At 36.0% G+C, this 10,665-nt stretch overlaps 1 pseudogene; it reads left to right on the top strand.

The window, feature by feature from the left end:
* The first annotated feature begins 4,132 nt into the window (after positions 1–4,132).
* On the top strand, positions 4,133–8,009 carry LOC113455261 (surfeit locus protein 2 pseudogene; annotated as a pseudogene).
* Positions 8,010–10,665: the final 2,656 nt, after the last annotated feature.

Raw genomic sequence — 10,665 nt, forward strand, 5'->3', positions numbered from 1 at the left:
AAGTCTCTTACAGTGGTCTTTTCAAAGAAAGGCCTTTAGACACTATTTCCACATAGAATATCAGGGCAGGAAATGCTAGTATGGGAAATGACATACAGGCAGAAGATTGGCAAAACAAATCCATGACACCAACTAACAATCAGAAGACATGATGAAAATTATTTAATTTCACAACATATAGACAGATTTAACTGTAGTTTCAATTGGGAAAATGTGACCATCCTAGACCAGGTTAAGTCCAAAAATGCCATGGAATTTCAGTAGCCTGGCACTCTGACAAATCAGCCATCAATAGACACATAGGCATTAACAACATCTATAGACTATGCAAAAGAGATAATCAACAAGCCCAAAAGAGAAAAAAACTCCAGCACGTCTCCATCAGTAATCAGCACTCAGATCAGCATAGAATTACTCCAAGGTTAACATCAGACCAACAATCAAATAAGCAATACCCCAATCAAGAAACTGCCAAAGAGCCATCAGTAAACAGGCCAACCAAAGAATCTCTAAGACCATCCACACCCACACAGATAGGCAAGACACCAGAATATAAACTGATAGCAAACAACACTCCTTACTAGCACTGATGATGTTACCTAGTTAGGATAATGAAACATCTGCAAGAAAACAAGCAATTTCAGAGCTGTCCAAGGACTCCTCATTTCAACCCAGAGCTACAAATATTCTTCTTTATTGGTAAATAACATATAGTGCACCTGATATTGTTCTCAGCTATGGTTACCATTGAAAGTTGCTATACAAATAGCTTCCCTTCCAGAATACTTAGTAGCATATAAACTAAATCTGGCCACACTGATACTGAGCAAAGCCAATAGAGAATGGTCTATTGCAAGGGGAATGGAGAATCATGAAAGTTGTTAGCTGCTTGTCTGTTTACTATTGATTGGCAGTTTGGCCCTTTGGCACATGGTGTATTGATTATGGTTGTCATTATTTTGGGGTATTGATAATTTTCTTTTCTTATAATAAATGTTTAATTCACCGTCAGCTACCTAGAGTAATAGTAATATGATAGGCAGCAACAAGATTAAAGATAACAAATTGCTTAAAGAAATATATATTAAGACAAGAAACACTGAAGAAAAAGAGGAAAGAAAAGAGGGAAGTAAAGGTATGGCTTTCACTTTTAGCAACAATTTTGGACCAGCCCAAATAGGTGGAAGCTGGGGGAGGATGGGACCAGAAGTGTCCATAGACTCTGACTATTTTGTATGAATTATTAGATGAGTATCACAGTGTATTTTGCATATTTATGTTATATCAAGACACATATAGAAAGGATAATGATTGTGTCCCAATACTTATTTCATTTTTGTACTCTCTTGGGTCCCTCTGCAGATCCCTGGTGGGGAGGGAATACAGAGAATGCATTGGTACTATTTATTTACTTAAAAAGATTTACAGAGCTTCCCTTCTTACGTACCATAATCCTAGATGGCTTGCAATAAACATGATAGCAATGGATAACCTTAAATAGGATTTGGACCTCACACGGCATCTGCCAGGATTCATTCTATAAATGGGGTTTAGCACCTTCCCCTCAGTGTGGCTCAGAGGTCCCACATCAAACTGTAGGTCACATCGTGATTGGCTGTAAGCTGAGGGCATATACCGACCAATATCTGATTTTTTTCCACATAAGTGATGATATGCTTCAATGATGGCCTAAACTTTGGTATATAGATCTTTTTAATGTTCATATTTTACTGCATTTTTAATCTATGTGAAATGTTCATTTATATGGCAAGTCCATATATGATATATCATACATTAAATAACATAAATAAACATAAAAGCTATAAAAATCACTACCAAATTTCCCAGAGCCCCAAAGACAATATACCCCTGAAATGATAGAAAATATTTGTAGCTCTGGTGGTCAATCGTAATGGTGGTTTGTTCTCTGAACTTGCTGTTTACCTTTCAAATGTTTTGTCACCAGGCAAGTCCATAGTACTAAGTCCCACTGATGATGTTACCTAGCCTGGTGACAAAATGTTCAGAAGCTAAAAGCAAGCTTGGAGAACAAACCACTGTCAGCACAAATACACCTCTGTTCATCCATACTGAAATGTACCAGGCTTCATCCTCATTCTGCAGGAAAACCCAGCTTTTCAAGGCCTTCCAGGAAGCTAGGAGTGTGGGATATACCAGATCTCAGAGGGAAGAATGTTCCACAGGGCACGGAGAAAGGGTGCTTTATAGCTCCCATAACATAACACAATTTAAAGACAGGGATTTGGAGTGTATTAGAACAGGGGGTCTCCAACCTTGGCAAATTTAAGACTTAAAGTTGTCAAGGTTGGAGACCCCTGTATTAGAACACATAGAATAACAGATAATTCCAGGAAGAGCTAGTCCCAAAAAGAAAATGTTTCTCTTAGGTACTTCCCTTATATAATGGGTAATATGTGAAGCTTTATTGCTGGCTAAATTGTTAGAACGTTTTTTCACCAGGTTCTGATGCATTCCTTCAAAAGCATCTTTTTTTTTTTTTAGAACTAAATAGGTACACTCAAATTGAACTCTTTCTTCTTTCTTTCTTTCCAAGATGAGTTAAACACAGGAAAGAAAATACTGTATATTTGTTATACTGATTCAACTGAGAAAATGTCTAGTTTCATTGGTTCAAATAAAACACTTCTGAAAAACTAACATGAAATATGAAGACAATTAAGGTTTCCTATTATTGTTTCCAACACAATAGTAGTCAATAATATACTTCCATAGTAATCATGACCCATAATTATTGATAAACTTATTCTCCTTTCAACAGTTGAGTGTCCTTTTGAAGTCCACATTTTTGGCAAAGAATCCCACAAGCTAATTATAAGCTGCTCCATGTGCCATCCATTTCATTGAATGGGGAATACAAGAAAAGCTTCCATGTAGGGAGTGAACATTGGGAAATAAATGGGACCATTTGATCTCTTTGGTGGGCATGCACTCTCATTTGGAACTGAATCCTGTGCATTCCTCTAGAATTTATTTTCTGTATATTGGATTCAGATTCATTTTATACCATTTAACGCGGTCAGGAATTTGTGGGATGCTTTTACTTCAGCATCTTAGTTTTCGTGAACCCATGACCACAACTCACAATGAAGTCTGAATTTCCATGTCTCTCCTATTCATTTCATGAATAGAACAATTCAAAGAAGAACAATTCAAAGAGGTGCTGTGTGTATACCATGGCCTTCTAAAATAAATGAAATCACTCTTTAGCTTTTGAGACATTGCTGATTCATCCTGGAGAATGACAGTGCTTTGTGCCAAATACTGAATACTGCATCTGCTCACTATCTAACTTGTTCATTTTATATGTTCATAAATAAATAGGGCTAACCCAAAATGTTACTCACTAAAAATGTCATCTGAATTCACAGATGAGAAATGGGGAGCTGTCATCTTTTTTTTTTTTAATGCTGTTCCTGAAATTTTATAAATTTTTAGGAGTGTCAGTTGCAGGGATAGTCTTTCCTTATCTTCTTTTTTTTAGATCCCTTATTATATCTGCCTTGATGGCAATAAATCGTTTGCTTGAAAGCTGAACATGAGAAACAAGTTAAACAAAGGAGTCCTCAAGAACAGAGTAACAGCTGCCCTTTCTGTCCTGTTTCCTTCTAAGTATCCCAGAGGGACCCTAGCCATGAACTTAATCCCAGGAATTCTTTGCAAGTGGCCCTTCAGATGATGTAACATGGCATCATCTGAAGGGTCAACACCGTTTCCTGAAAAACGTTGCTGAACTCACTCTGAAATTATTCCATTTTTAAAAACTGTGCAGCTGAGAGATTGAGGCTAAAAACAACCCACTGTATACCTTTATGGTAACACTTCTGTGGTTCACTTTAGTGGGGAGAATCTTGCCCTATGATAAAATCACTTATCTCATTTCAGAGCTGTCCCAACTTCAGCAACTTTAATGGCTGCCTCTTTGCTGCTGGCAAAAAGAGCTGCTCCTGGATCTACCAGGATCTACCAGGGACTTTGCGATATCCCTGGGATCGACAGGATGTGCTCTTTACATTCATCATCTCTTCGGGATGGTTTAGATCCGATAGGACTGTCCAGGAGCAAAGATATCGGCAGCGATCGCTCAGATCGCATGCCATATCGTCATGACACCAGCTCCGAAAAAGAACGGAAGGAGAAAGTGTGCTGGTTTGGAGAGAACTTTTTCTTTATTTTAAGATTTGAAAGGACACCCTCAGGAAAAGAAAGAATCTGTAAAAGTTTTGACAGAAGTGATTAAGCGGCGATTTTAAACAGGAATGTCAAAGTATTTTTTTTTTCTCATTGCTGGACTTTCTACACGTGATTTTATATTTTGAAACTGGACTGATTTTTTTTTCTTCTTTCACCTATTCTTTCTCTCCTTTTTGACTTTATAATATTCCAGGCTAGAGACTCCCTTTTAGTCATCTTTTTAAATATCTTTTTCCCTTTTTAATTAATTTTATTATATTTTGTTTGGAAAAGGAGGGGGAAAGTGAAAGCAAAAGAAACTTTGTAACACTGCCAATTAGAGGCTTGGAAATATTCTATTTCTTTTTCTTGACCAGACAAAGCTGAGAAAGAACTGAGACTTCTTTTCAAGGACATTGCTATTTGATAAGATAGAGGGAAGAGCATGGGAGAGTATTATTGCAGGTGCTCTTCTGGGTTTCTATCAACAGCAGGAGCCTGGTGTTGAAGCTTATAGGAAAAAAAGGTGATATGACTCTGGAGAAGAGAGTTATAAATTTTAACAAAAGCCTTGGATAATCAAATAAGGTGCAGTGTGCTCTTTTTATTTTATTTTTTAAGCTGTCCTATTTCTTACTTCAACAAACGCCCTCCTTACTAGTTTACTTTTCATTTTTCATTTTCAGCTATTTGGATTTTTGGCCTTTTGGAACTTGTTTTTGTCTTTCTTTTTGTCTTTTGAAGTCAAATTTTTGTTTGCATTTTATTTTAAAGGAAAACCTTTAGTATTAATGATTTCCTTTCTTTTCTTTTTAAGGGAGTAGTCTCTTCTTTTTTCTCTCTCCCGCCCTTGTACTTTTTTTCCTATTTACCTTCCATATTGATTTTTTATTTTTGTGGCTTTCTTTTTTTATGCATCCTTTAATACCTGAGATCTCTTAATTGGATTAAGGTGTTGAAGAACCTGAAGAACTTTTCTTTTCTCTTTTTTAGTTTTTTACTTTTTACTTTTCTGCCTTTTTCAGGATTTAACAATTTGTTTCTTTTTTGTGTGTGTTTATGGTCTTTTCTTCCATTTTTGAGTTTTTACTGCTATCTAGCTAATCAACTGGATTAAAGTATACAAGAACCTGAAGAAATTTATTTTTATTATTTTTATTTTTATTATTATTATATTATTATTATTATTATTATTATTATTATTATTATTATTATTATTGCCACTATTTGGTTTCTTTTTTCCTACTATTTTTTGGGGGGGAATTGCAATTGGTTATTTCACAAGTGGATTAAGGTTTAGAAGAACCTGAAGATTCTGAATTGTCCGAAATGAGTAGGAAACAAACAGCCCCTAGTTCCTCAACTTCTACTTCTTTCTCTTCACCATCTGGAGGACAACGTTCAATACAGACAATGTTACAGCAAGAAAAAGAACAGGAAAAAGTGACCCTGCAGATGATTATGCAAGGAATTCAAAATATTCAAATAAGAACAGAGAACATTGAAAAGAGAACAGAGAACATTGAACAAAGAACAGGGAAAACTGATGAAAAGGTGGAGAACATTCAACAAATGATGATGAAGTATAATGAGAGATTCCAAAAAAAATGAAGAAGATAAACAAAGAGATAAGAAGATTGGAGATATTGATAGCAGATTAACTGTGGTTGAACAAGATAAAAGTGGTATGCTGAGATGGGAGATGGACAGATCAGAATTTTATCTTAGATTCCAAAACATAGAGGAAGAAAAGGGACAAATCTGGTTGAGATAATGATAGAAATTTTGGCTGAAGCTTTGGAAATAACTAAAGAGAAGATGATGGATGGAATAGATGAGGTTTATCGAGTCTTCACAAGATATGCAATGAGAAATAGCTTACCAAGAGAAGTTCACATCAGATTTACAAAGAAAGCCATTAAAATGCAAATATTGCAAGTGGCAAGAGAGAAAACATTGAAATATAAAGACAAGGAGATTGTGGTTCTGAAACAAGTACCCAGAAGTGTGAGAGAGATGAGAAGAGAATACTGATGTCTGACCAAAATGCTACTTTAAAAAGAGGTGAATTATAGATGGCTGATTCCAGAAGGTTTAATGTTCACCTGGCAAGATCAGAGACATAGAATTGACTCAATTGAGAAAGCTGAATCATTTTAAACAGAATTTTTTGGAGGGAAAGAGGAAGAGGCAGAAAAAGAAATCTCACTAATTGAATTCCAAGAGCACTGCCAAATGGCGACTGAAAAAGAAGAAGGTGCAGTAGGTGGAAAGGAGAAAGCCTAAGAACAACATGAACCAAGATCTACGAGAGCTGCTAAACCTAACTACAAAATATAACCATGGAAGAGAAAAAACTGATTACAATTAATATAAATGGACTTAACTCAGCCGTTAAAAGAAGGAAAACTTTCCATAAATTAGAGAAATTAAAATTTGATATAATCTACCTACAAGAACTACATATCAAAAAGCAACATGAACAACTATTGATACAGCCAAAATTAGGGAAAATATTTACTTCTTTGACACAATGCAAGAAAAGAGGAGTGGTTTTATACATTAAAGATATTAGCCCAGCGAAATTGATTTATACCGATGACGGAAGAATACTAATGGTGGAAATAATGGACAATAATATGAAAACACTCCTGATTGCAATCTATGCCCCAAATGACAATCAAGAAGAATTCTATAAAAAAAATACATATGAAAATAATTGATCTGGACTGTGCTAATATAGTTATGATGGGAGATTTTAATGGAATTGTAGATAATAAACTAGACCATACAGCACAGAAAACAATAAAGCAAAACAGAAAGACTCTCCCTAAACCTTTTTTTAAAATGGTAGATGAAATAAACTTAAAAGATACATGGAGAGAAAGAAATGCTAAAACTAAACAATACACCTTCTACTCAAATAGACATTTATCACGGTCCAGAATAGATATGATATGGATGTCAACAGAATTGTTAGCTAATATTCAATAAATAAATATTGAAACAAGTATTTGGGCAGATCACAATCCAATGACAATTAAATGGAAAGGAGGTCTTGGACTACAGCGAGTATGAACCACACATTATGCCAAGCACCAAAAATCCAAATCAGCTATTCTGCAAACTCACCCTGTGCCATCTCAATAAGATCCCGGAGCATGTTCTCCACCATGTCCAAGGCCAGCGTTATCGGAAGGCGCTTTGACGATATGAAGAATGTCAGAAAGAGGGGCTGGAATACGTCCCGGCTTCCCTCTTGCATAAACGTTGACGGCCATGGCAAGAAACAGACAATGGACTTTGCAAAAGGAGGGTGAAGCCAAAGGGGGCATTCTGGGAACCTCCTGCCAGTGATGAAGGAGGCAGTGAAACCGACGACAGCCTGAGTGACTTGCACCCAGCTGAGCTCTTCCCAAGGAAAAGTGCCACAGGCAAGGAGACCCTTGACAAATTTATAAGCGACAGTGATGAAGAGCCTGTGAGGCCAGGGGTGGAAAATGGCAGCCAGGTCAAAATGATGGAGGTTGATTCACAGATAGTCACAAAAAGGAGAAAGAAACAAGTTGGCCCTTGGAAGAAAAAATTTAAAAAGTGGAACAGAAAATCTAAAAAGCTTCGAAAGAACAGTTGACAGAAATCCAGTCTTTCTGATGGGTCAAGCTCCAGTTTAGAGTGGCAAGAAGACTTAGAACATGAGAATGTTTCATTTTATTTAAGCATGGTCCTTTTTTTGAGGGGGTCTGGAATTGTATACATGTTGTTGTACTTCCTTTATATAAAATTGTTCAACTCTACTGCATTTCTGAAATTCTTCACCTGACAGTCAGGGGCAAAATTGCCACAAGAAAATAGAGTTTAATGTAAAAAATTTTTTTTTCTTTTTAAAGAAGTAAAATTGGATCTATGAGATGAAAACTGCCTTTATTCATCATATGATTTAACAAGGAAAGTGATTGCCTCCATAGTTGATTAAGATATTGAAAAATAGATAGATGATAGATAGATCAATATAAAATTAGATATAGACAGTGGTGTGATTCAATTGGTGTAACAACTGGTTTGGTGATTGCGCGCGTGCCAAATGTGTGCTTTGCATGCATGCACACCATTGAAAAAAACCTATTTTATCTATAATACTTACCTTCTACTGCAGCCCTGGTGAGTAAATCAGCTGAGGCATGCCAAAACTGCTCTGCTGAGTGAATCAGCTATCCTCCAAAATAAGGAAATAATGTACAGAAAGACCAGGGGCAGGTGGGCAAGGCCAAATTATCACTGGAATTGCCAGTTCACCCGAACCAGTCCAAACTGGTAGAATTCCACCCCTGGATAGAAATGATATGGATATAGATGATATAGATATAAATACAGATGATATACAGATATAGATAGGCATGGATACAGAAGATATAGGTAGATTATAGATATAGGGATATTTTGGAGGGATGATATGTGAGCACTATTGTAACTGTTACAGTTGATTGTGTGTCCAGACTTGTCACATGTAGAATATACAAAGCTAAATGGCACCCAAAGAGGGCTTTTCTGAGGTTCTGTATTCATGCAAAGAAATGCTTGGAATTTACTTCTACCAACAAGGGCTTTGATGATGGAAAAGATGGCTGCCTTCTGCAGTGCTAAAATTGGCCTATCTTTTTTATCAACTAATAAGAAAACATTTCTGCCTTAAAAACTTTACTGCACAAACTGCTGATCAGTTCCCAGGGCTGCTGGGTTCTTGAAGGAGATCTCCTAGCTTGAAAGCAAATAGGATTGGAAGGTTCTTACAGTATTGTTGTTGTTAATATTATTATTAAAGCTCCATTGATGGATAGAAAGAAAAAAAAATCCAAATAAAATAACTTATATAAACACAATGACACATAAAAATATTAAACTTCCACTGGCCATTCATTTAAGTTCCTAGGAACATTTCTGATATTTTTAAATATTAGATTTACAGAATGGGAAATAGTGTAAAAAGACTGCTGGTACCATCTTATCCAATGCCACTGAGCTTTAGAAAGCTGACAGTTGCTGTAAAATAGTCATTAAACAACCTCTAGAAGAGACTCATCAGCAGATGCCCTCAGGTGAAGGAGAGAGAAAGCTGAAAGAGAGTGAAAGAAAATCTAATATTTTAGCATGACTGAATTAAACAGAGCATATTATGTTGATTTCCAGAGTCAGCCCAGTAATTTAATTTTCATAGTGATTCCTTTGATTGTAACAACCATTTTATGAAACATTAATTTTTGTATGTAGCACACATTCCTTTTCCATTTCATTAAGGGGGAAAAAAAATCAACATTTACAGATTTGCTGACCATTAGTTCTGTAAATGGTCCTCCAAGTCCCCCTCCTTGAATTAAATACAGTCATTCTATGGTTTGGATTGGCTATTTCTGTTAAAGAACAATATTGCGTCATTATAAAACTCAGATTGTTAATACAAGAATGTTATCTCCAACTACCTTTCACATTAAAATGTGTTTTTATCACTTTCATATCTTTCTCTGTGTATATGTGTGTTTCTGTGTTCATGCCTGTGTGTCTGTGTTAATTATAGAACTGTAATGCTGCAACTTTTTATGAGTTACAAAAATGTAATAACTGCAACCAATACTGGGGATTTGGAGCAACATGCTATATAACCAAGGATCATCAGAGAAAAATCCATACAATAAAAGTTGAGTGTGATACTGATATTTAATAGCCATAAATATTATATAGTATAAGCATGATTGAGAATCATTTAGTTATTTTGTTATATCCCAACTTTGTTATTTTTACAAATAACTCAATAATTCCAAACACTTTCCTTCTCCTATTTTCCCCATAACAACAAGAGAGAAAACATGTGACTGGCCCAAAGTCACCCAGCTGGCTTTGGTGGCTAAGGCAGGACTAGAATTCACAAATTCCCACTCAATATAAATTCTCCTAAGAAATTCATTAACTGTAGGGAGAGAAAGCTATTAAAAAAGATCTACCTATCCACTAAGCAACAATAATTTGTGGAACATACCATCTCAAATTATGGGCAGAATATCATATGGAAAGATATTTTATTTATTTATTTATTACAATCCTAATTCCAGTTTAAAAGAGATGCAGTGGCTCAGTGACTAAGACACTGAGCTTGTGATCAGAAAGTTTGTCAGTACAGCAGTTTGAATCCCTAGCAGTGTGTAACAGAGTGAGCTCCTGTTACTTGTCCCAGTTTCTGCCTACCTAGCAGTTCGAAAGCATGTAAAAATGCAAGTAGAAAAATAGGGACCACTTTGGTGGGAAGCTAACAGCATTCTGTGCACCTTCAGTGCTTAGTCATGCCGGCCACATGACTACGGGAGATGTCTTTGGATAGCGCTGGCTCTTTGGCTTTGTAACGAAGATGAGCACCATCCCCTAGAACTGGAAACAACAACATGTATGTATGTATGAGGGGAA

The sequence above is a fragment of the Pseudonaja textilis genome, chromosome 1 (assembly GCF_049901715.1).
Source record: "Pseudonaja textilis isolate UNSWEBS1 chromosome 1, rPseTex1.2, whole genome shotgun sequence".
In the NCBI taxonomy this organism is placed as follows: domain Eukaryota; kingdom Metazoa; phylum Chordata; class Lepidosauria; order Squamata; family Elapidae; genus Pseudonaja; species Pseudonaja textilis.